This window comes from Carassius carassius, chromosome 34 (assembly GCF_963082965.1).
Source record: "Carassius carassius chromosome 34, fCarCar2.1, whole genome shotgun sequence".
In the NCBI taxonomy this organism is placed as follows: domain Eukaryota; kingdom Metazoa; phylum Chordata; class Actinopteri; order Cypriniformes; family Cyprinidae; genus Carassius; species Carassius carassius.
This window is the reverse complement of record NC_081788.1, coordinates 22,949,949-22,976,379: the sequence shown is the minus strand read 5'-3', so window position 1 is coordinate 22,976,379 and position 26,431 is coordinate 22,949,949. Positions and strand designations below refer to the sequence as shown.

At 42.5% G+C, this 26,431-nt stretch overlaps 1 long non-coding RNA gene across 1 annotated transcript in view; it reads right to left on the bottom strand.

Annotated features, from left to right (window-relative positions):
* Positions 1-259: 259 nt before the first annotated feature.
* The window catches only part of LOC132114773 (uncharacterized), a 33,266-nt gene continuing 7,094 nt past the window's right edge, over positions 260-26,431 (bottom strand). Inside the window, exons 2-5 of the long non-coding RNA XR_009425356.1 lie at positions 24,133-24,247; positions 21,654-21,765; positions 5,191-5,343; positions 260-315 (exon numbers count right to left, since the gene is read on the bottom strand). This is a non-coding gene — a long non-coding RNA (uncharacterized LOC132114773). The remainder of the gene's footprint in view (positions 316-5,190; positions 5,344-21,653; positions 21,766-24,132; positions 24,248-26,431) is intronic.

The window sequence follows — 26,431 nt, the reverse complement described above, 5'->3', positions numbered from 1 at the left end:
ACATGTTTACACTGTGGTCATTTGAGGCATGACATTTCATTTCTCGGCATGTCCCCACATGTGGAGGAATGACAATAAAGTTTACTTGCCTTGAAATACTTACAACTTCAACTGCCAAAAACAACTGGAGTTTAGTGTTATTTTATCAGGTGAAGGAGGAATGAAAGGATACAGCCATCCTCAGTTATGGGACAGGTGAGGTGCTTTCTGCTGTCATGTAGCTGTAGAAGGAGACCTCCAGCGTGACCACAGACCACCCAAGAACTGTCGGCCGGTACCAGCCTTGACCACATCACGGTTAAACGATGTACTGGACTGGAGAGGACACACACAGACATAACACAACAGAATAACGAACACAGTAAAAATAGAGACAAACAAAGAGACATACTTGGGAGCAGGGATGTTGTTTGTGTAGGGAAACCACAAAAATCTGCATGAATGGGTCAAATTTGTGAAAATGGATGGAGTAAACAATTCACTTACTCAGAAACCACCACATATAATATAGATCAATATGTAAAACTAGTACAAAAGAAAAATTGTTAATAAAAATTATAGTGTTGATAGTCCAATTTGCGGCAGAAGGGACTTCCTTTTCTCCTCAATTCATGACCACTACAAACATATGCTCAGAAGATATCAGCAACTTTTGGTGACTGATAAAAAATACAAATAGCACAGTACTCCGCCTGAAAAGATTCCCCCCACAAACCGATTTTATCATACACTAGGCTCAGAGTTGCCACGAATAAGAAGCTATTGATTGGATTTAGGAAACTAATTATGGATTGCATCGGATTGGCCTGATAATTTATGCCACTTTGCCCATTACAGAAGTTTTTATGTATGCTGGCAACTTTTCCCTGCTCTCTACTTTTCCTGCAGCTGTGTGCTTGCTTACACTGCACTCTCTGCATCTTTTCATGGCTCAGCTATAATGGTTAGTAAATGTTTGCTTTTGCCCAAGAAAGGTGACTGATCTAGTGTCAGTGTAGCTGGTGGCTAAGCGCAGTTGAGACATGACTCTCTCCAGAGGCAGCTCTCCCTTAAAAATGCCAGATGAACTTTAGGATGGTTTTGTGCTGAATAGGCAGAGAGAGGAGGCAACATGCCAGCTGGAGACCTGCCCTATATGCTCTCCTGTCACACACGCACGCACACACACACACAAACAAACTCATAATGCTGCTTCAGAGAGCTTAGCTTCAAAATACAAGATGCATTAGATCCAAAAGCTTAACCTTAAATTGTGCATGCACACATGCACAAAACACAAACAGCATTTACAGAGGATCATGAAAAATGTGGTGCCATTTTTTTCAGGTAGAGAATAGTCATGGGCTGTGAAAAGCGTCTCTTTGTGTAAGAATGATAGAAGTCTGCGAGTTCTAGATGGGTGACTGGGCAGTAAAGGTTAGTCCTCTGCCTGCATTCTGCTGGCTGAGCTACTGAAATGTCACACTTCCTGCATGCTGAAGGTCACTGTTGCAGGCTGGGGGAACTGCATGCTGACAAAGAGAGTGACAGCATTAGGGCCGCAGGGAGGGGAGAGGGGGACCTCCACAATGGGACCATTATTGGAGTAAAACTGTAGGTAGGCAAAATACATTGCTGTGTTGAGGTTACACAGCTACCACCACTCACCGCCCTCCAGAAAACAAGCACATCCATCTGTCCATCCATCCATTCACTTGTTCTATCTATTAATCACTTTAGCAATTTTCCATCTATCTATCTACACATTTCTTTTAATCTACCTATCTATCCATATTTCCATCCGTCTTCTTACCTGTCTATCTACCTGTCTGTTCCATCCTTCCACCCACTCCCTTTCTCCCCATCTGGAGGGTATGACAGTGTATATCGTTACCACAATATAAAAAGTCACTTAACAGATTTTTTTTTTTTATCCACCTTATTTTTTAACCTGGAAGTAAGCCACTTTCTGTGAATGTGTGAGACTTCCGGTTCATTATCCGCTGTATGGAAAGAACAAGAAGAATAAAGTGCAGTAAATGGTAAAACTGTTTAATGCATAAAGCATTATGAATAAAGGCTTGAATGCAACAGTTTATATATATATTAATGTAATTATGAAAAGAAACAACCTTAAATAATATATAGTTATTGGCATCTTTCTGCCTCTTATGTGTAACATTACAGTTAATTTTTACACATGAGAAAAGCATTCAATATTTACGTGCAAGCAGTTGCCATGATAATTTAACAACCTGCTTGTTAAAGGGTTAGTTCACCCAAAAATGAAAATTCTGTAATTAATTACTCACTCTTATGTCGTTCCAAACCAGTAAGACCTTTGTTCAAATTTGGAACACAAATTAAGATATTTTTGATGAAATCCGAGAGCTTTAAGACCCTGCATTGACAGCAATGCAACTACCACGTTCAAAGTCCAGGAAGGTAGTAAGCACATCATTAGTTCATGCATGTATGTGCATTTCTCTGCTTGCAAACAATGCCATCAGCAGCACCACACACATGCCTTTTACTCAAATTTGAGTTAAAATTTTAATACAAAAATGTAACCCAGGGGTGTCTTACTCAGTTCCTGGGGGGCCACAGCCCTACAAAGTTTTGTTCCAAAATACAAATGGGCTGTGGCCCTCCAGGAACTGAGTTTGACACCCCTGATTTAACCCAACAGCTGGTTTGGTCCATATTTTGGTCCATATCTTCCTAACTAGCCATTTACCCACATTCCCTTGTATCATCCCTCCATCAATCTATCCATAAATTAGTTTATCCATTTTGCATATATCCATTTATCTATCAATCTATCCAACCAACCACACAACATATTAATTTATTAATCAATAATTTTGTATCCATCCATCCATCTGTCCATTCATTTATCCATACATCTATTCGCTACCTATCATCCAAAAGTTTATCAATCAATCTGCTATCAATCTTTGGTTTTTCCATCCATCTATTTGCTTTTAATCACAACACCATGATCATAATGATGAGGCCAAAGATAGAAACAGCCTCTGGAAACTATAATGGAGCCCAGATGAATAGTAGGACAAGAAAGAAGAATGCTGAAAGAGTAGAAGGGGTGCAATGAGCTGGAAGACACATCCATCCAAACAATCCTTTTGAATTCAGACGACAAATAAACCAGAAGTAAATTTGTAAACAAACAAAGCAAAGACCAACCAATCTTTTTGATTCATGTTATCCCATTCTGACACTGAAAAAGGTATGGAAATTACCAATTAATATAGCTGTCAAGAGAAAAAATGAGAAGGGGGCAGAGATATAGAGGATTCGCTCTGTGCCGATGAGTAGATGCAATAATGTCTCTCTAGCTCTGTGTTATGAAGGCACTGGGTGCACGAATGGTTCATGTATCTTCTCAGACGTATATAAACGTGTCCTCATCAGAATGCGGTACATGACTCATCCAAAAGAGATTCACCGTTGCAAATGGTTAAAGTGTCTCTGCTCCTCTCATATAGACACCTCATCAGCAATATTGAGTCTGGTTATTGTCTTGCTCTGCAGAATTGAAAAGGTTACTTGCCATCCCCTGGAAAAATAGCTTGTGTTGATGTGCTTCATCTTGGAAACAAAATATTTGCTAATTTATGGGCTTGTATTGAATTTTTAGAGAAAATACCAATAACGCTTTTCCATGCGCTGTTTGCTAATGAGTATAGAGCTGAGAGGGAAAAGGCTGACGGAGATGAAGTTCAGCCAATGATTTTCTTTTGCTAAAGAAAAGAGGGAACCCATCAGTGTAACTACAGACTGGAACCTCAATGTTATCTTGTAATGTCATGCTCTACATTTATGCTGCTATTCTTAATTTTCATCTACATGCTGTAACAAATAATGCAATAGTCACGTATTAACAATTTATAATATATTTCACACTGTATTTTTCAGAAACTGGAGTAAATCTATAGCCTAGTGGTTAGTGCATATGCTCCAAAACAATACAGTTCAACCAAAAATAATTTTTTTTTGCAACAACAACAAATATTTGAAAGAATGTTGTGGTTCAAAACGTTGACAGAGACAAAGGGCTTTCTGTGGATATTTATAAATGAAATATATTTATATATTTAATTAGCCTACAAAAATTATTATGTATTGCAATTCTTTAATTTGTAATATTTGGCACGTTTGTGAGCTTTTGTGCATCCCTGTTTAATAAGCAGCATGTACGTGCGTTGCAGACCCACCTATAATAACATGCTCTTTAAATAACAAAGAAAAAATATCACGCCAGACTTTAGACCAGGTTTGAGTTGGTCTATGGCGCAGTCTATTTTCAACTCCTTAATAGCAATGCGCCAACAATGTGCCTGAACACAGCTCTTTTTTAGACCAGCATGGCCATGGGCGCACAAATGGGCGCAAATGCATTTGCTAATTAAACGACGTGGCGCTGGATGGTAAAATGCGAACAGCGTCGGACTGAAACTAGCAAACACACTTGCGCTGTGCCTTGCGTCGCATTGCGCCAGGTGTATTATAGGGCCGTGAAAGTCATATAGGTTTGCAACAACTTGTAAATTATGTCATTACTGTATGTTCATTTTTGATTGAACTATCCCTTTTTAAGCCAAGGTGTTTATGAAGGAAGCGTTTACACTTCTTTATATACATAAAAGTAGCAAAAAGTAAAAAAATGTAATAGGAGTAAACACAGATGAAACAGGCTAACAAATTGGCAATCTTACAACAGTTTGAGGGACTTCTTTGTGGGGTTATTTTTATTTTTTTTTTTTTTTACAATAGAGCACTAAAGCCCCTTTCACACCAAGAGCGATAACTATAAAGATAACGTTATTACGTCCACACCAGCCAAGGTCAGAAGGTCAGAAATGAACCATGGCAACACCAGCCCTTTTGTCATAAGCCTGTTTATTCTGGCACACGTGCGTCTGCCTCTTTAAACACTCAAGCTCGTCACATAAGGCTGTCAGTGTATTTATCGTTCATCAGCTGGAAAAAAAAACATTCTGAAAGTGATTCCAATGATATAGTTTCTCTGTGCCTTAATTGTTATAGTTATGGTGTGAACTCGCTATTATTTAATACTGAGAAAGATTTTTAGAGCTATATTTTTATTGTTATTTTTATAGTTATCATGCTTGGTGTGAACGGACCTTAAAAGGTAAAAGGCGCTAAAATGGTAATACCCATGAAACTCACAAGAGAGAAGTCAGGTTCGTTTTGGCACAGGAGTCAAGGAAACACGGCCTGTCTCTGCCCTCTCTCCTCTTCCTCAAAGACATTACCATGAATGAAGCCATTCATCATGGTGGAGTGTGCGTGCACGTCGATGTAGAACTCCAAACTCACTTTCTGTAAATCAGATGGAGAGAGACAGTGATTGACAGAGATCAGACAGACAAGTAGAAAGATAAACAAGCAGAACACATACTCTGAACTATATTTAAAAGAAAGAAATAAATCACCACATTATCAACAAGAGAAAATTTCTTTATAAAAAATATGTACATTGATATTCATAATATATATTACAGTTCAAAAGTTTAGGGTCAGAAAGGATTTTAAGAAATTTTTATTTTTAATCAGCAAAGGATGACCAAAATGACAGTAAAGACAAAGTAAAAGATTTTTATTGTGAATACAGTTTAAAAAAAGATTTCTGAAGAATCTTGTGACAAAAGACATGAAAGAAAATTCAGCGTTGCCATTACAGAATTAAATAGCATTTTAAACTTATCAAAAAAGGAAACAGTTATTTTAAAATATAATAATATTTAACAAAATTACTATTTTGATGACAACATAGACAGCAGGGGATTGACTGTCCATTGAAAAACAGCAAGCCAACATCTTAAATATTAAACTATCAACCTATGCTATGGTTTCACACCACCAATGTTCTGAGTGCAAAAATAAGCACAGCATTATTCATCCCGGTCCTGTGAAAGAGCAACAACACTCCTGGGCGTTTTATAGAACAGCTGTCACAACTGCCATAGTTTAGAGGGATTCATACAAGTTCCTGAGTCAGCAAGCGAAGCAGGTACGCCTCACTACCTCAACCATCAGCCGGATTTCAGACGTTTAACGCAGAATAAATGATTAATATGGACCAAGAAACACATACAATCATATTTGTCAGCAAAAACAAAAAACAAACTCACATAGCAGAAATTCAATTCGGGAAACAAATGGCAAGGTGTCACCATAAAGAAACATCTCAACAAAGAAGATCGAAAATGTGTATACTTCTGTGAAAACAGTATAAACAGACGCAGCGAAAAGTGTTTACATCCTCAAAAAAGCCTTTAAAGTGCTCAGACAATGGAAAATCCTTCAAATATGCCTCCCACACGCCATTTTGGCTCTGTGTTGTCTCAGTTACAGTCTAACAGCAATGCAGTGAAGGAAACTGCTGCTCCATCACGGCTGCCATATCATTAAGCTTGCACTTAGCAAGATGATGAGAGAGACACTTGTGTGTGGTTTTATGTGTCGAGAGAGGATCAGAACGAGATGTGTCGCCACGCGGAGGGCTGCCGTTTGATGGGACTCGTCGCCGTGTGTGTGTTATTGTGTGGGTGAGATAGAAAGAGTGAGTCACAGCACTTCGGTGACAAGACATCAAAGGGAGCATCTATACAGCAACATAGTAATGGCCATTTTGTTTGAGGCTGCCTATCGCTCTCGATCTGTTGTGTACATTGTATGCATCTGATGCAGGCATAATAGGGCCGAATCCTCTACCCTTTGACCCCCTCCCAGGCTCTCTCCATCTACACTGAACCTTTTCTTTTTTCATTACGCATTCGGAAGCACACCTCGAATCCCGCGGGTCGTCTCGAGTGGGAGGTAAAGCAGAAGAGAGAGCGAGAAAGAAAGAGAACCATCAGGAATCAATGGCCGAGAGAAAGAGAGAGAGAGAGAGAGAGAGAGAGAGAGAGAGAGAGAGAGAGAGAGAGAGAGATGCAAATGGGGGGAGAGATCGGGCAGTACCCGGTGCTTGAAATTCTGCTCACAGCCAAAGCAATTTCCTATTGAGCGCAGGGCTGTCAGGCCTCTGATGGCAGGCGGTGAAATATGGTGGCTGAGAGCGGGGCGGCTGCACGCATGCCAGTCTGATGGATGGAGCCTGCAAGGAAGAGGGAGAAACAACACACAGACAAAAAAAAAAGAGAAGGAGGGAAAACGAGAGAGAAAGAGAGAGAGAGAGAGAGAGAGAGAGAGGCTCTGGTCACTGTTAAGGTAGCTCCATCAGCTCCTTTAAGGGGTTCCCAGTGTGTGCGTAACTGTCTAATCGCCCACATATTCGCCGTGCATTACAAAATTCGTGGTGGGGCCACTGACTTTACTCACACCTTCACACACACATTCATGACCTTTTCTTGTGCTCAAAGAGATGCTTAAGATCACACATTGTCTAATGGCACGGTATGCATGATTATATATAACATGCACCTTCAGCAAGGTCCGTTGGCTCATTTAGCACCGTTAACAACATAATTAAGAGTGCTCCACTCTGCAAGAGCTGTTCTCTACCTCCAGGTTAGAAGTAACCTTTCAACACTGATCTGGGACCAGGTGCCTTTTACAAAAGACGAAGATGAAAATGAATTTGAGGACATGGAAAAAAACAACAACAAATGGATTCATTAAAATAATATTATAACTTCATACACGATACAAAAAATAAATGAAATCTATGGTACATTGCTTGTCAACAAATCAGTGTTGTTATTGTTAACTAAAAATAATTATTTTACATTTTAATTATTTTAGAATTTGAATTTATAATTAAATACTTAATATTTAAATAATATTATGATAATTAATAGTATCACATAATTCAAATACGGTTATTAAAATCCCATAAATATGATTTCCATATTCAATGTGAACTGAGAATTATCCCCTATATAAAGACATGAAAACATGAAAACATACTGCATAGTAAGGACGACTCTTCCTGTGGTATTGAAACATCATCTTTCAAGGTGAAAATTACATCCGTCTTGAAATTCCGACTTGATTTTCCTTATGCAATATCAAGGACGTTCATGACAGAAAAGTACAGTCACCATCTACAGCCCTCAGTGTCAACAAACAGACAGCCAATCACACACTCTTAATGTGCTGTCAATTAATGGGGACAATACTACGCTAGCTTAATACTGATTGATTGTTCAATTAGCATTCGTTTCTGACCTCCAGATTTGTTCATTTGATTTTGTAATTAAGCAATTAAGGGCAATTAAGAATTTAGGAATATGAAAATAGAGCATTATTTCAGTGTTGATGTGTTGAATATTCAAGTACATATAAAAAAATGCCCATCAAACTTTTTTATCCATGTGAGGATAGCAGACAACATCTACCTGTTCCTTGGAGTAGAGATGGAAGGTCAAAAGAATTTAGTTGGACGAGCACTTATCTTAAGGAATAGTAATTAGTCTGGGCTGTTAAGGCCCATAAATGCTCTGCTTATCTGTATAAATTAAGAAATGGTGCTGATTTAAGCAGGATTAGAAGCTGATGCATTTAACCACAGAGCACTTAGCATCAGCAATACCTAGGAAGAGAGGACTCAACAGATTCTGCCCGCTCAGACGTTTGTCCATCTTCCACAGAAGAGGGGAAAAGAAAGAGCCTGAGCTGTTTTTGATAATGTACTTGATACAGTTGTTGTGTGATGTGGAAAATATTCTGATTGAGGTCAAAACACACAAATACTTGCAAAGCGAAAGCAGAGAAGGAAAGACGGAAGGCGCCTGTGTGTGTGATCTTTGAAAAGACAGCTCATCAGACAGAGTTCAGATTATATCTTGCTTTTCAGATGTTTGCCAGGGTGGAAAATGGCAGCGTTCCATAGTGCGACAGTTTTCATTCTCCTTTCTTCCTTCATTAGAGATGCTACACAGCTCTTCAACTCAACACAGATGTGGCTTCAGATTCGAGCTGTGTAAAATAGCTACAATAATAAATATTTTTGAATGTTGTTATAAGATTCATATGTTCTCTCTCTCTCTCTCTCTCTCTCTCACACACACACAAACAGTATATATAATATATAATATTAATACTGTTATTCACCAAGGGCGCATGAAATTGACCAAACTTTTATGTAAATATTTTTTAATTGTTACTATATCAGATTATATTCTTTTGAATTGTAATCAAAGAATCCTGAAAAAAAAAGATTACAGTTTAAACTAAAATATTAGGCAGCACAACTGTTTTTACCATTGATAATAATAAGAAATGTTTCTTGAGCACAAAAATCTGAATATTAGAATGATTTCTGAAGGATCATGTGACACTGAAGACCGGAGTAATGATGCTGAAAAATATATATGAGGGAGTAACTGTGGAACTTGGTTTTTGGTAAATGTAATAATCAACCATTTCTGACCAAACATTAAAAGCTCATCTGATTTGTTTCTGACTTCTCTTATAAAAAATATGAGAGAGAAAGAAAGAGAGAAAAAAGTCTGGATATTTCAGAGATTCACTGAATGTGAGATGATGGAAGGACAGAGGACAGGAAGTGATGATGGACGTAAATTGCCCGTAAATCTCAGCAATCGCTTCGAAAGGTGCGTCTGACACCAGAGGACGTCTCAACTCTCTCTTTCTCTCTCATTCTCTCACAAGAACGCTTTCTGCCACTATCAGAATCACACACAATGGCTCATACACACACACACACACACATACACAAAGAGCAGCAGGAACACAGGAAAGGGGGGTTTCAAGGTGCAATATTCATCTGGCCAGTCTGACAGGATTTAATACATTTGTTTTAGACAGAAAATTAATTTTCTAATATTAAAAAGGTCAGAAATGAACCATGGCAACACCGGCCCCTTTGTCATCTTTAACAAATTATCCAAAATGCTGCTGTCAGATTGGTGGGGATATCTGGGCCATGATGAATGATCGAGGTAATCAGCCAATCAAAAAGAATCCGTCTCTCTCCATGATAAATGTGCTGGAAAAGTAGCGTTTTACACGGGAGATGGGTCCATTTGTTTCCTTACTTTTTCCCTCTCTCTCATGCTCTCTCGTTCTCTTTCATTTTTCCTAAACAAATACTTGGTGCTCATGGACAGATTATATACACCTGCATCACTAACTTTAAGTCATGTTCTCACCTGCTTACTCGAGAGTGTAATATGGCGAATTATTTCAGTTTAAAAACCACTCAGGTGACTTTAGCACTCAAAGAGATAGATTAAACACAAAATCACATCAATGAGGTGTTCAAAATGTTCCTAAATATGGGCTTGTTTCTGGCACAAACCAAAAAAACTGCAATGACACCACTGAAAAAAGGCAACGAAAACACTTAGCATTAATAAACTGAATAATTAAGACCAAAATAGCTGTATCCTCAATGCAAATACAAAGTCACTGCCAGTATAAACTGTTAATAGAAATAGAGTAACAGAAATACAATAAACTTTATATTAGTAACTGGTATAATTTGAGCAGTGGTGTTAAGTGCTCTTTCTGCCAGCACAGGTTTAAACATATTTGGCTTAGTATGGTATGCAAAGTGTGCTACAGTTTTTGTGTGCAGTTGAATATGAGAGTTTGTCTGTGTGGAAGGATGCATTTTCTTTAAAAAAAATTAAATAAAAAAAATCAGCAGGTGCTTAACCTTCAAAAAAAAATTTTTCAACCCTGTTAGCTTGTAAATACATTTGTTATGTATTTGTCAGCTGTGGAGGCGGAGGAGTGGTTTAGCGAAGTCTGCAGCCGGAGAGAGAATTGGGAGACGAACGGTGAGTGAGCGGGCTGAACGGAAATAATCAACACCTGTCTCTTGTTTCAGTAATTGGCGTGGAGAGAGTATTTAATGCCAGGAGAAACAGGAGTAGAACGAGAGAGACCCGCTGCTGATGAGCGTGAACGCCAAAGCTGCGCATACCGGACTGAGTTTTCTGTTTATGGTGCGAGAGGCACCGTCTTTGTTTTATATTTTTGTAATTAAAGTCGTCAGCAGTAAAGCCGACCCCTCGTCCTCTTCCTTCCAACCCCTGAACTCATTTACACTGGTGCCGAAAACCTGGGAAGGAAGAAGGACCGCCGCCGCCGCCATGCAAAGCACGTCCTCCACGCCGCTTGCGGACATCATCGCCTCCCTCGCGGTCCTGCACCGCGAACAACAGCAGGCACTGCTGGACTTGAGGACCGACCAGGAGAGGCGGTTCCAGGCCATAGTCCAGGCCCAGCAGGAGGACTGTGAGAGGTTCCGGGGCTGGATCGATCGGGAGGTTCGCGCCGAGGCCGCCGGGCCGCCCGCCGCGCCCATGCATCTGCCGATGCACAAGATGGCGCCCCAGGATGATCCGGAAGCGTTCCTGGAGCTGTTCCAGAAATTCGGCGGAGGCGTGTGGGTGGCCCCGCGAGCAGTGGCCGGTGCGCCTCATCCCCCTGCATCATCCAGCAGGTCGGCCAGTCCCCCGAGAAACATCGCCAACGGTTCCGGTCTTGGGGGAAGCCGGTCGGCCCTTCGCGATGACGCAACAGCTTCGGGACTCCTGCCGCCAGTGGCTACTGGCCGAGGGAAGTGACGTGGAGCATGTCATCGACCTGGTAGTGCTGGAGCAGTTCGTTGCTCGCCTTCCCAAGAAGACGGCCGAGTGGGTTCAGTGCCACCACCCCACGTCGCTGGACTCGGCCATCCATCTGGCAGAGGATCACATGGTGGCGTGCCCAGGGGTCGAACCCCTACCCCTCTACCTCTCTCTCTTCCCCTCTCCCCCCTCCTTCTCTCTCTCGCCCTGTCCCTCTCCCTAGATCCCGGCCACCCGACCTTCATCGAGTTCCGCCCCGGGGGCGGGGCGGGATGGACCAGGGATCCTTTGCGGGTTCCAGAGCCTGACTGATGACCGCTGGAGGGGCCAGCACTTCTGTTTCTCCGCTCTCTCCACGCCAATTGTTCGGCCCACTCCCCGTCGCTGGGGCAGAGGAAGGTCTGGGCTGGCCTGTTGGCGTTGCGGGGATCCAGACCATTTGGTGGACAGGTGTCCAATGATGGAGGTGGGGACAATGATCCGGGTCCCGGACGCCCCACAGGTTACCCCAGGTCAGGCCGGCGAATACCAAATACCTGTGAGTATCAAGGGGGGTATTTATCCGGCCTTGGTGGATTCAGGATGTAACCAAACCTCGATCCATCAAAGCCTGATTCAACCGGGGGCATTGGATACAAGCCGCGTGGTTAAGGTGCGGTGTGTGCACAGGGATATAAGGGAATACCCGGTAATGCCCGTCATTATCCAATTTCGGGGTCAAAAGCATAGCGTTGAGGTGGCCGTTAGCCCGCACCTTCGGCATCCGATAATTTTGGGTATGAATTGGCCTGCCTTCGATGCTCTATTGGGGTCTCTATGCACGGATGCCTCTTGGGGAAATAAGGCACGGGTTGGGGGTGCACGGGTGCAGGTGGGAGATACTGAGCTGGGACCGCCGAGCCCTGCTTCAGGGGAAACGCATGAAGTCGAGAGATGGGGCTCTCTCAGAGTGCGATGACTTTCCCCTGGAGCAGTCTCGAGATGAGACATTGAAACATGCGTTCCAACAGGTCCGTACCATCGACGGCCAGCTTCTCCATCCTCCCCAAATGCTCACCTATCCATATTTTGCCATTTTAAAAGACCGGTTGTATCGAGTGACCCAAGACGCTCAGACAAAAGAAGTTACAACCCAATTGTTAATTCCAAGGAGCCGCAGGGAAATGCTTTTCCAAGCGGCTCATTCTAATCCAATGGCGGGCCACTTGGGGCAGGCTGCCACACTGAATCGCCTCATGACCCGTTTTTTTTGGCCGGGCATTCACGAGAATGTGCACAGGTGGTGCGCGTCTTGTCCTGAATGCCAGTTGGTAAACCCACCGGCCACCTCAAAAGCGCCATTGCGCCCTCTTCTGTTAATGCAGGTCCCCTTCGAGAGAATTGGTATGGACCTCATCGGGCCATTAGAGCGATCTGCACGGGGACATCGTTTTGCAATAGTCATAGTCGATTATGCAACACGATATCCTGAAGCAGTGGCCCTCCACAACATTTCGGCTAAGAGTGTTGCGGACGCCCTGTTTCGTTTAATCTCCCGGGTGGGGGTTCCGAAAGAAATCCTCACTGATCAAGGCACGGCGTTTATGTCACGTACGTTACGCAAACTTTACGAATTGTTGGGCATTAAATCGATTCGGACCAGCGTCTATCACCCACAGACCGACGGCCTGGTCGAACTCTTTAATCGCACGCTTAAATCAATGATTCGTAAGTTCATCTGGGAAGATGCCAAAAATTGGGATAAGTGGTTAGAGCCCTTGTTGTTCGCCGTGCGAGAGCTCCCACAAGCCTCCATGGGGTTTTCCCCTTTCGAGCTTCTCTACGGACGACAGCCCCGCGGGGTGCTGGATGTCCTGGGGGAAACTTGGGAGGAGGGACCCTCTAAAAGCAAAAACGAAATTCAGTTTGTCCTGGACTTGAGAACAAAACTCCACACTTTGGGGCGGCTATCAAGGGAGAATTTGTTACAAGCCCAGGACAGACAGAGCCTCCTGTACAACAGGGGCGCTAAACTCCGCAAATTTGCACCAGGAGAGAAAGTACTTGTATTGCTCCCAACGTCAAGCTCCAAATTAATGTAAAAGTGGCAGGGGCCGTTTGAGGTCGCACAACAAGTCGGAGAGCTCGATTTTGAGGTTATACGGTCGGATAGGAACGGAGCACATCAGATATACCACCTCAATCTCCTTAAAAAATGGAAGGAGGTGGAGCCAGTGATGTTGGTGACGGTGATTAGTGGAGAGGACGATCTTGGGCCAGAGGCGAGTGTCAAAACGCAATCCCTCACCCTGGCCCCAGGGGGAGATCACCTCTCGCCGTCCCAGCTCACTGACGTCATGAGGTTGCAGGCTGAATTTGCCGACGTGTTTTCGCCCCTACCTGGCCGTACAAACCTAATTCAGCACCATATCGAGACGGAGCCGGGCGTGGTAGTTCGCAGCCGGCCGCATCGTTTGCCTGAGCATAAGGTAGTTCAGGCTGAATTAGGCTCGATGCTTGAAATGGGGGTAATAGAAGAGTCCAACAGCAACTGGGCGAGCCCAATAGTTTTGGTTCCAAAACCGGATGGCTCGGTCCGTTTCTGTGTGGACTACCGCAAGGTGAATGCGGTGTCGAAATTCGACGCGTATCCAATGCCGGGGGTTGACGAGTTACTTGATCGGCTCGGCACGGCTTGCTTTTATTCGACGTTGGACCTTACGAAGGGATATTGGCAGATCCCCTTGTCTCCATTATCCAAAGAAAAGACAGCTTTCACAACGCCGTTTGGTTTACATCAATTCGTTACCCTTCCGTTCGGCTTGTTCGGGGCTCCAGCCACCTTGGCTCATGGACAAGATCCTGCGACCCCATGCTGTTTATGCTGCTGCCTATCTGGATGACATCATTATATTTAGTAATGATTGGCAGCGGCATGTGCAGCATTTGAGGGCGGTCTTGAAGTCGCTGAGAGGGGCTGGACTCACGGCCAACCCGAAGAAGTGTGCGGTAGGGCATGTGGAAGTAAGGTATCTGGGCTTCCACTTGGGGCATGGACAGGTGCGTCCCCAAATTGATAAGATAGCCGCGGTCGCGACCTGACCTCTCCCTAGATCCCGGCCACCCGACCCTCATCGAGTTCCGCCCCGGGGGCGGGGCGGGATGGACCAGGGATCCTTTGCGGGTTCCAGAGCCTGACTGATGACCGCTGGAGGGGCCAGCACTTCTGTTTCTCCGCTCTCTCCACGCCAATTGTTCGGCCCACTCCCCGTCGCTGGGGCAGAGGGAGGTCTGGGCTGGCCTGTTGGCGTTGCGGGGATCCAGACCATTTGGTGGACAGGTGTCCAATGATGGAGGTGGGGACAATGATCTGGGTCCCGGACGCCCCACAGGTTACCCCAGGTCAGGCCGGCGAATACCAAATACCTGTGAGTATCAAGGGGGGTATTTATCCGGCCTTGGTGGATTCAGGATGTAACCAAACCTCGATCCTTCAAAGCCTGATTCAACCGGGGGCATTGGATACAAGCCGCGTGGTTAAGGTGCGGTGTGTGCACAGGGATATAAGGGAATACCCGGTAATGCCCGTCATTATCCAATTTCGGGGTCAAAAGTATAGCGTTGAGGTGGCCGTTAGCCCGCACCTTCGGCATCCGATAATTTTGGGTATGAATTGGCCTGCCTTCGATGCTCTATTGGGGTCTCTATGCACGGATGCCTCTTGGGGAAATAAGGCACGGGTTGGGGGTGCACGGGTGCAGGTGGGAGATACTGAGCTGGGACCGCCGAGCCCTGCTTCAGGGGAAACGCATGAAGTCGAGAGGTGGGGTCTCTCAGAGTGCGATGACTTTCCCCTGGAGCAGTCTCGAGATGAGACATTGAAACATGCGTTCCAACAGGTCCGTACCATCGACGGCCAGCTTCTCCATCCTCCCCAAATGCTCACCTATCCATATTTTGCCATTTTAAAAGACCGGTTGTATCGAGTGACCCAAGACGCTCAGACAAAAGAAGTTACAACCCAATTGTTAATTCCAAGGAGCCGCAGGGAAATGCTTTTCCAAGCGGCTCATTCTAATCCAATGGCGGGCCACTTGGGGCAGGCTGCCACACTGAATCGCCTCATGACCCGTTTTTTTTGGCCGGGCATTCACGAGAATGTGCACAGGTGGTGCGCGTCTTGTCCTGAATGCCAGTTGGTAAACCCACCGGCCACCCCAAAAGCGCCATTGCGCCCTCTTCTGTTAATGCAGGTCCCCTTCGAGAGAATTGGTATGGACCTCATCGGGCCATTAGAGCGATCTGCACGGGGACATCGTTTTGCAATAGTCATAGTCGATTATGCAACACGATATCCTGAAGCAGTGGCCCTCCACAACATTTCGGCTAAGAGTGTTGCGGACGCCCTGTTTCGTTTAATCTCCCGGGTGGGGGTTCCGAAAGAAATCCTCACCGATCAAGGCACGGCGTTTATGTCACGTACGTTACGCGAACTTTACGAATTGTTGGGCATTAAATCGATTCGGACCAGCGTCTATCACCCACAGACCGACGGCCTGGTCGAACTCTTTAATCGCACGCTTAAATCAATGATTCGTAAGTTCATCTGGGAAGATGCCAAAAATTGGGATAAGTGGTTAGAGCCCTTGTTGTTCGCCGTGCGAGAGCTCCCACAAGCCTCCACGGGGTTTTCCCCCTTCGAGCTTCTCTACGGACGACAGCCCTGCGGGGTGCTGGATGTCCTGGGGAAACTTGGGAGGAGGGACCCTCTAAAAGCAAAAACGAAATTCAGTTTGTCCTGGACTTGAGAACAAAACTCCACACTTTGGGGCGGCTATCAAGGGAGAATTTGTTACAAGCCCAGGACAGACAGAGCCTCCTGTACAACAGGGGCGCTAAACTCCGCAAATTTGCACCAGGAGAGAAAGTACTTGTATTGCTCCCAACGTCAAGCTCCAAATTAATGTCAAAGTGGCAGGGGCCGTTTGAGGTCGCACAACAAGTCGGAGAGCTCGATTTTGAGGTTATACGGTCGGATAGGAACGGAGCACATCAGATATACCACCTCAATCTCCTTAAAAAATGGAAGGAGGTGGAGCCAGTGATGTTGGTGACGGTGATTAGTGGAGAGGACGATCTTGGGCCAGAGGCGAGTGTCAAAACGCAATCCCTCACCCTGGCCCCAGGGGGAGATCACCTCTCGCCGTCCCAGCTCACTGACGTCATGAGGTTGCAGGCTGAATTTGCCGACGTGTTTTCGCCCCTACCTGGCCGTACAAACCTAATTCAGCACCATATCGAGACGGAGCCGGGCGTGGTAGTTCGCAGCCGGCCGCATCGTTTGCCTTAGCATAAGGTAGTTCAGGCTGAATTAGGCTCGATGCTTGAAATGGGGGTAATAGAAGAGTCCAACAGCAACTGGGCGAGCCCAATAGTTTTGGTTCCAAAACCGGATGGCTCGGTCCGTTTCTGTGTGGACTACCGCAAGGTGAATGCGGTGTCGAAATTCGACGCGTATCCAATGCCGGGGGTTGACGAGTTACTTGATCGGCTCGGCACGGCTTGCTTTTATTCGACGTTGGACCTTACGAAGGGATATTGGCAGATCCCCTTGTCTCCATTATCCAAAGAAAAGACAGCTTTCACAACGCCGTTTGGTTTACATCAATTCGTTACCCTTCCGTTCGGCTTGTTCGGGGCTCCAGCCACCTTGGCTCATGGACAAGATCCTGCGACCCCATGCTGTTTATGCTGCTGCCTATCTGGATGACATCATTATATTTAGTAATGATTGGCAGCGGCATGTGCAGCATTTGAGGGCGGTCTTGAAGTCGCTGAGAGGGGCTGGACTCACGGCCAACCCGAAGAAGTGTGCGGTTGGGCATGTGGAAGTAAGGTATCTGGGCTTCCACTTGGGGCATGGACAGGTGCGTCCCCAAATTGATAAGATAGCCGCGGTTGCGACCTGTCCGCGTCCTAAGACCAAAAAGGAGGTAAGACAGTTCTTGGGTACTGGCGGGATAATATAGACAGTTTGTGCCTAATTATTCGGACCTCACCAGCCCCTTGACTGATCTTACTAAAAAGGAGGCACCTGATACAGTCCAGTGGACAGAGTTCACCCTCTGTTCGGACCACGGCCCCCCTGCAATGGCTCCACCGTATGAAGGATACCAACGCGCGGATCACTCTGTGGTATCTGGCTCTACAGCCTTTTAAGTTCAAGGTGATCCACAGGCTGGGTGTTCAGATGGCTGTGGCTGACTACCTCTCCAGAAATGGGGGGGGGGGGGAGTGGGGGGGGGGGTGGCTGCAGGCCGGATGGCTCCCCGGCCTGAGTCAGGCGGTGGGGGTATGTGGAGGCGGAGGCGTGGTTTAGCGAAGTCTGCAGCCGGAGAGAGAATTGGGAGACGAACGGTGATCCGGTTTAACCGGAAATAATCAACACCTGTCTCTTGTTTCAGTAATTGCCGTGGAGAGAGTATTTAACGCCAGGAGAAACAGGAGTAGAATGAGAGAGACCCGCTGCTGACGAGCGTGAACGCCAAAGCTGCGCATACAACAAATGCACAAGTAATCCAAACGTTCATCCAAATCTAAACTTCTTCACAGACATTAGCAGCTCATATAGGCTCATCTCACAATAGCATACCCCATACTCTCATTCTGCAAGTAAGGAATTCTCTTGATTTCAAAAGATTAACACATGGTGGGGTGAATCTTAAAAATAAAGCCTAAGAGGCATCAGAATGGATACAAAATAATTTCCCTTGAGTTTGAAGTCCAAATAGTATGTGATAAGATAACGAAGACACGATAATGACAAGAAAATACGTTTTTCAATGGTGTTATCCTCACAGAATATTTGTTATAAAAACACTATTGTTTTTATGAAAAATAAATTACACAAACACAATAATTTAGGCCCTATTTTTAAATTACATTTTTGTAATGTACAGTATTTGGGTGTCCCCTGCCCTGTTTAATTTACATCAACAGTTAAGATGTCTTTCATATGTAATAAAATGGACATTATAACTAAAATATGAACTGAATCAAAATTGCATCAAAATCAGACATATCAGGAAATCTATATTAATACCCAACCCAACAAAATGCATATTGCCTAGTTTTATACTGGATAGAAGTCACAAATATGCTGTATATTTACACACTGCAGCAGATTTTGCCACGTAAACTCCTTTTGTGGTGCAAAGGAAAGATTTTAGAATCAGATCCATTCTAGAACATTCTTGTTCTGCATTTACTGTTTGTTCAAGATTTAAATCTACACTGTTAATACACAGCAGGGTAAAAGCATTACTGCGGCCCAACATATCAATACTGTTAATTTCAGTGCTCATGTGTGACGTCACTATTTGTGGTTCATGGATGGCTGTCAGGTTTCGTCCTACACTGCCTTGAGCAACTAAACTCCAGGTGGATTGTTTCTGTAATAAGTGTACTGCAAGTCACTTTGGATAAAAGCATTAGCTTAATGACTAATTACATACAAGGGAAATAACATTTTCCTGTGTATGTTCCCTTGGTGACCCCTCTAAGTGATAGGTGAACTTCTGACTTCATGTGCTTAAACTGGCAACTACTCAAACAAAAGAGAAAGAGGCACTATGATTTCCCAAACCCCACTAAATCTCTTTAAAAGGACAGAAGGGAATGAAACAAGTACACAAAGTGAGGGATCCAGAGAGAGCTATGACATGTTTGCCTCTCCCCAGAGTCCCTCTCTCCTCCCTACATACACTCTTTCCTCATAAAACCAGCATCTTATACATCTGTCTAAATTAGCTGCCCCTTTCATTTAATTTATTTTCTTTTCAGCTCCGTAAGACTGTGAGAGTTTGATTGTGAATTGGAATGAAAGGAAATTAAATTTTACTGAACTACAATTCAGAGAAATTCAACAAGAACTATGGAAAATGCAATTCAATTATACTGTGAAAATATACTGAGTGTGTGTGTATGTGTGTATGTGTGTATATATATATATATATATATATATATATATATATATATATATATATATATACACACACACACACACACACACACACACACATATATATACATATACACTCACAATCACCAAATCAAATTATTATACACCATTCAAATGTCTGGGGTCAGTAAAACTTTTCTTTTTTCTTTTCTTTTTTAAATTCTATTTAGCAAAGAGGCATTAACTCAGTCAAAAGTGACAGTAAAGATATTTATAATAATAATAATGATAATAATAAAAATGCTCATTTGAATCCTATCACAGTATCACAGTTTAGAAAAAAAAAAAGTTTTCTGACCCTGCATATACAGCAACGCAACTACCACGTTCAAGGCCCAGACAGGTAGTCTTTAAAATAGTCTATGACACATCAATGGCAAATCTTAATTTTTTTAAGCAACGAGAATACTTTTTGTGCACAAAGAAAACAAAAATAATGACTTTATTCAACAATTTCTTCTTTTCCGTGTCAGTCTTCGACGTGCGTTCACAAGAGTATCACACACAGTGTGGTACTGTCGTGAACGCCCATTGACGACTGACATGAAAGAGAAGAAGATGTTGAAGTATTCAATTAATTGAGTAATTATTGAGATTTTTGGGTGAACTATCCCTTTAAGGTGATTGGGGAAGATTGAGTCAAATGAAGTGATCAAGTAAGAGTTGCATCCATTGAGGACCCATGGAAAGTGTTCAACTGTGTAACTATGGAATGTTTGTCAGGATGTGAGAGACATGAGAAGATCACTCTGCCATGAAATAATACACTGATCAGTGTGTCAGGCCTGGGGGAAAGGTTAAGCCGTGTGGCGCTGCCCTCCGCTCCTGAGTGTGCCTGCCGTTCTTATCAGGATGTGAAAGAGCAGGAAAGGGCAGGCGATTCCCAGGACAGCATCTGACCTTCACTAATCCAACAGCCTCACTGTTCTGCTATAATTAACATAAAGGATGTTGAGGCAGTGCTTTCTCAAACAAAAGACAAGACGAGTGAAAGTGTGTGTGGGAGACTCACCTGAGCAGAGGGAGTGCAAACACTCACACAGATACACTCACTGAGAAAAATGCTGAGTTGTATCTACTTTGAATAGTACATTGGTTTCTATATGCTGAGCCAGGTTGTTATCCATACTATACATAACCTTGTGTTTTAAAGACAGTGAGCAAGTGTGTGTTTTTATTAAAGCTCAGTGTTAAAATACTTTCCCCTAACCTAGTTAAATATATAGAGACATTTAGAAGTGAGCCATGTGAAGGTTGTTCCTTATCTGTTGGTCACTACAAGTTATGTCATGATGACATTATGGCGAACCCCAAAATGTCATCACTACATAACGTCTCCATTTCCTCCATCAGGGAACGAGGGTTACGTACGGAAACAAAAAGTTTTTACCCCAAAATATAATAATACACTGCATTTCAGTGGTGCTTTGAAACAATAATTTAAGATTCCTGATCAGCCCAACACAGCAACACTGACTTAACTAATGCCATGGGTTTTAGGGCAGGACAATTTGTTAGAACAAACATTTGAAACTCAGTTTAAAAACACCATAATTTTTATAAAGAATAAAGAAATGGTAAATGGTAAACTAAATGGTTTTGTTAAAAAAATTTTTTATGAAAATAAAAAAAATCGGGCATCTGTTCCGGGCATCTGTTCCGGATGCCTCCTGGACGCCTTCCCGGGAAGGTGTTCCGGGCGCGTCCCACTGGGAGGAGACCCCGGGGAAGACCTAGGACACGCTGGAGAGACTATGTCTCCCGGCTGGCCTGGGAACGCCTCGGTGTCCCCCCAGAAGAGCTGGAGGAAGTGTCTAGGGAGAGGGAAGTCTGGGGTTCTCTGCTTAGACTGCTGCCCCCGCGACCCGGCCCCGGATAAGCGGAAGAAGATGGATGGATGGATGGAAAATATTTATATATTTATAATATAATATATCTGACTAAATGACTAAATGTAAATGTAAATATTTACATTCAAATATATTATATATAAATATATTTAAATATAATTAATAATATTAATTTAATATATAAGATATTCTATTCAGAATCAGAATGGATTCAGAATCAGAATGGATACTCACTGGGTCCTGGTTCATTTGGACAATGAGTTATTTGACGGCATGTAGAGTGGGATGGGCCCAAGGGGAAGGGTCTTGCCAGTGACGATTCAGATCGAAGCCCATTAGAGAACACCTAAAATAAATACAAACAAATCAATAATTCAACTCAGTAAAACAATGGCAAAACAACAACCCTCACAGAAAGCAAAATACTGCGCAAAGTGATAATATCACAGTGAATATGGACATATCTGATGTTTAATTTATTACTATGGGGAGATTTCGGAACAATGAGATTCCATGTGGGCGAAGCTGTGAAACCACAAGCTTTCATATTATGCACTTGAATATTGGGTTTGGACATCACGGATAAGCTCAAACTGAAATCCACACACATTCTGCGGTCAGAACTGCAGAAAATCACGCACGCAGTACGTGTCCACTTGTGCGGAGCGAGCAGAGCAGAGTGACTGTTTTCAATTCATTCTCTATGGGAGATGAGAGGCAGACTCATGAAGGAGACTGTGGGATTGACAGCAGAGAGGAGTAAGCGTCAAAGAGTTGTGAAATATTCAACTTTATGCAAATGAAAGGTGAAAAACATCAAAATGCTGTGAGGGTGAAGGCTGTGACGTCTGTCATAAACATTTCAAAATCAGCATTCATTAGAATTTCTGGTTGGTTTATCTAATTTAATTAGATATTAATAACTGTAATTCAGATTCCAAGAATTCACACACTTTCATTGTGGCTATACTTTAATAATTTATATGTAATACTTCAATGACTATATATTAAAGGACTGTTTTCACATTTAAACAGGAGCTTGATCTGTGCAGATTTCTCTCCTAGTTCAGACTAGTCGACTTTTTCACTGGAGAAAGCCATATCATGGATATAGAACTCGTGTACGGCTAGATTTCTCCAAATCTGTTCTGATGAAGAAACAAATTGGATGGCCAGATTTGCATTTTTTGGTGAATTATTTCTTTAAAAGCAATCATGGTCCACACTAAAGGCAACCATACTGCTCAACATTTACAGACACGAAGTGGCAGATCTTTGGTGTTTTGGGCGATATTAAGAGTTTTCTTCTTCCGCACCATTGGACATGTACCATCTCAAGCGATCTTTCCTACAGGTTTCTGTTTGTTATTTCCTTTCCCTGAGGCAGTGGACGGACAGACGCTTGAGCCCCTGCTGTTTTCCAGCTGAGACTGTGTGACTGTGACTTTGAGCTGAACCTGTAGTCAATGCTGCTGCACTCAAAACAACACTAATCCCCAGTCAGCAAGGATTGATCCCATGTCCCCTCCTGCATCTGCTTGTGCTTCTCTCTCTCTCTCTCTCTCTCTCTCTCTCTCTCTCTACAGAGAAACTACTGATTCAGCACAGCGAGGAAGAGAGGGATGGATCTGATCTCTAATTGTGGACTTCAATGGCTTTCGTTAAGGCAGCATCGGTTAAAGTTGCTGCCGAGAGCACCTTTAAGGGTCAGTGGTGGCATATGTCGTATGTCAGCCCTGTCACCACCATTGAACCATTGATCCACCTCTTCAGCTCTGCAGTTCATAAGAGCTGTCACAAGGTGGCAGCCACTAACACAGTTTATGCGGGCCTATGGGAAAAACGCAGAAAGCCACTGATGTATTCAGAATGGTCTTCACCATTATATAAAAGCCAATAATGGGATTAGGAGGGAAGACAACACCTGCCACGAATGACCAACTGAAGTCAAAGTGTAGACCGGCCACTGCACACACATACACACAGTTGTGTTATAATTCACTTCTGTAGATGTTCACTTCCCTTGTGTAAACTTGTCTTACTGACAACACTGACAACACTTAAATCAGGCAGATTAGGGGCATATGATGGCATAGTACAGAACAATTTGGCTTAATAATAATAATAATAATAATAATAATAATAATTATTATTATTATTAGCATATACATACATACATACATATGACTATTCTAAAGTTTATGTTCTGTAAGATTTTTTTAATGTTTTAAGTCTCATGCTCACCAAGGCTGCATTTATTTGATAAAAAATACAGTAGAAACAGTAATATTGTGAAATATTACTACAGTTTTATATGCATTTTTTGTTTTTAAATATTTTCTAACATGTAATGAATTATTGTGATGGCAAAGCTGATTTTTCAGCATCATTACTTAAGCCTTCAGCATCGCACAATCCTTCAGAATTCATTCTAATATGCTGATTTCATGCACAGGAAACATGTATTATTTTTATCAATGTTGAAAATAATAATGCCGCTTTTTAGTTTTGTGGAAACCATGATGACATTAAATAAAATATAAAAAATAAAAAAATACATTATATATCAATAACATACTTTAACATACTTTAACATCTTTATTATATTTAACTTACTATGTGATACAGGAAAGTATTATATTACTGTTGCAATAAAAAAGCAAGTATAATGTAATTTAAAATATAATATTATATTATGTTTGTTTCAGCTGACCTGTAGTTTCCCAGGTACACGCCGTCAGGGTTGAGCATGGGAACGATCTTAAAGACCACATGATCACGTAGGACCTGAGCGATCGGATGCCGGCTGACCAGAAAGTCGATGACACCTGCAGGAAAAGACAAATGCACAGAATAGAATTGTAACACACAAAAGAAGTTCATCATACCAAACTGAGATTAAAAGAGAAAATAATACTTGGCATTAAAACAGCAGAGAAGGATATCTGAGTCATACATCTCCAGTCAATACAAATGGAATAGTTCAGACAAGCGAATGAAAGAGAGAGATTTACACAGCTGAGAATCAAAGATCATACTAATTAGAGCAACAAAATGAGAAAGAGACACAGACAGAGGACAGACGGAGAGAAAGCAGTGAGTGAGGCATGTGGATAGTGGGGATCACTAGTAATTGACAGGTAAACAAGAAGCATAGAAATGGATAGCAGGAGTGTGTGTGTGAGAGAGGGCAGACCCCATCTCATTCCTCCATCTTCCTCAACCCCGCACCCACTCTGTCCTGCTCATTAGTGCTAATGGAGGCATAACAAGCTCTCTAATTGAGTCAATGTGGCACAGAGGCAGGCCGCACTGCTATGCTATCTAATTGCTTGAAGTTCTTATATTTATTCATGCATATCCACATGTGTGTGTGTGATATTAGGGTGGCAGGGCAGGTGACTTTGAAGCTTTGTACTGACTGAACTTCAGTTAAGCGTAAAAGCCCTCTTCAGAATTACAACAAGGCAGAACTCAATAATTAGTTGCATGAAGATTTGGGCTGTGACAAACCACTACTAAACATATCAAATGACAGTCCTAAATCATTTGGATGCACACAGAAGTGACAGAATGACTGGATTGTTTTCAGTGGCAAATTATAATGCAGGATGACAGATGGCAGATATACACAAATTTAATATCATTATATAATATTCAGTACATCTAAAAGCTAAAAAATTGTATTATTGGCAAATGAGTTTTTTTTTTTTTTTTTTTTTTTTTTTTATGTGAGTGGTTCTGAGCAAAACTCGTTATGTGGGTGGTTGCCAGGGTGTGGCTATGTAGTTGCTAAGTTGTTCTGAGTGTTTTTACCATGTTTCAATGCAGTTGCTAACTTCTGTTAATCAGGGGATGACGATTTCAAAATGAAAGATGACCAACAACTATCACTAACCCACAGCACTACCTTGAAATATTTTAAGACAGGGCTTCAAACTTTTTCAGGCTATATAGAGGCCCTAAAATAACTTGCATATGGTACATTATTTACACTGAACAAGTGTTTTTGCCCCCATTTTTCATGAGCTGAACTGAAAGAACTAAGACTTTTTCTATGTATACAAAAGACCTATTTCTCTCAAATATTGATTATCTCTGCAAAGGAGAAGTGCTCACTAACACAGATTTAGACAGATTGTGAACAATATTTGAGAGAAATAGGCCTTTTGTGTACATAGAAAAGGTCTTTGAGTTCAGCTCATGAAAAACGGGGTCAAAAACAAAAGTGTTGCATTTATAATTTTGTTCAGTGTATAAATTTAACACTACTGTTCAAAGGTTAAGGGTATTTTTTTTAAAGAAATTATTTCATCAAGGATGTATGAAAAAGTGATGGCAAAGACATTTATAATGTTACAAAACATTTCTATTTCAAATTAATGCTGTTCTTCTGAACTGATTCATTAAAGAATCCTGAAAGATATATATCTTTCTGAAGGATCACATGACATAGAAGACTAAAAACTCCAGAAAATGTAGCTTTGCCATTACAGGAATTAATTACATTTTCAATTAATACATACATACATACAGTACAGACCAAAAGTTTGGACAAACCTTCATATTCAAAGAGTTCTCTTTATTTTCATGACTATGAAAATTGTAGAGTCACACTGAAGGCATCAAGGGCTATTTGACCAAGAAGGAGAGTGATGGGGTGCTGCGCCAGATGATCTGGCCTCAACAGTCACCGGACCTGAACCCAATCGAGATGGTTTAGGGGTGAGCTGGACCGCAGACTGAAGGCAAAAGGGCCAACAAGTGCTAAGCATCTCTCGGGGAACTCCTTCAAGACTGTTGGAAGACCATTTCAGGTGACTACCTCTTGAAGCTCATCAAGAGAATGCCAAGAGTGTGCAAAGCAGTAATCAAAGCAAAAGGTGGCTACTTTGAAGAACCTAGAATATGACATATTTTCAGTTGTTTCCCACTTTTTTGTTATGTATATAATTCCATATATAATTCCACATGTGTTAATTCATAGTTTTGATGCCTTCAGTGTGAATCTA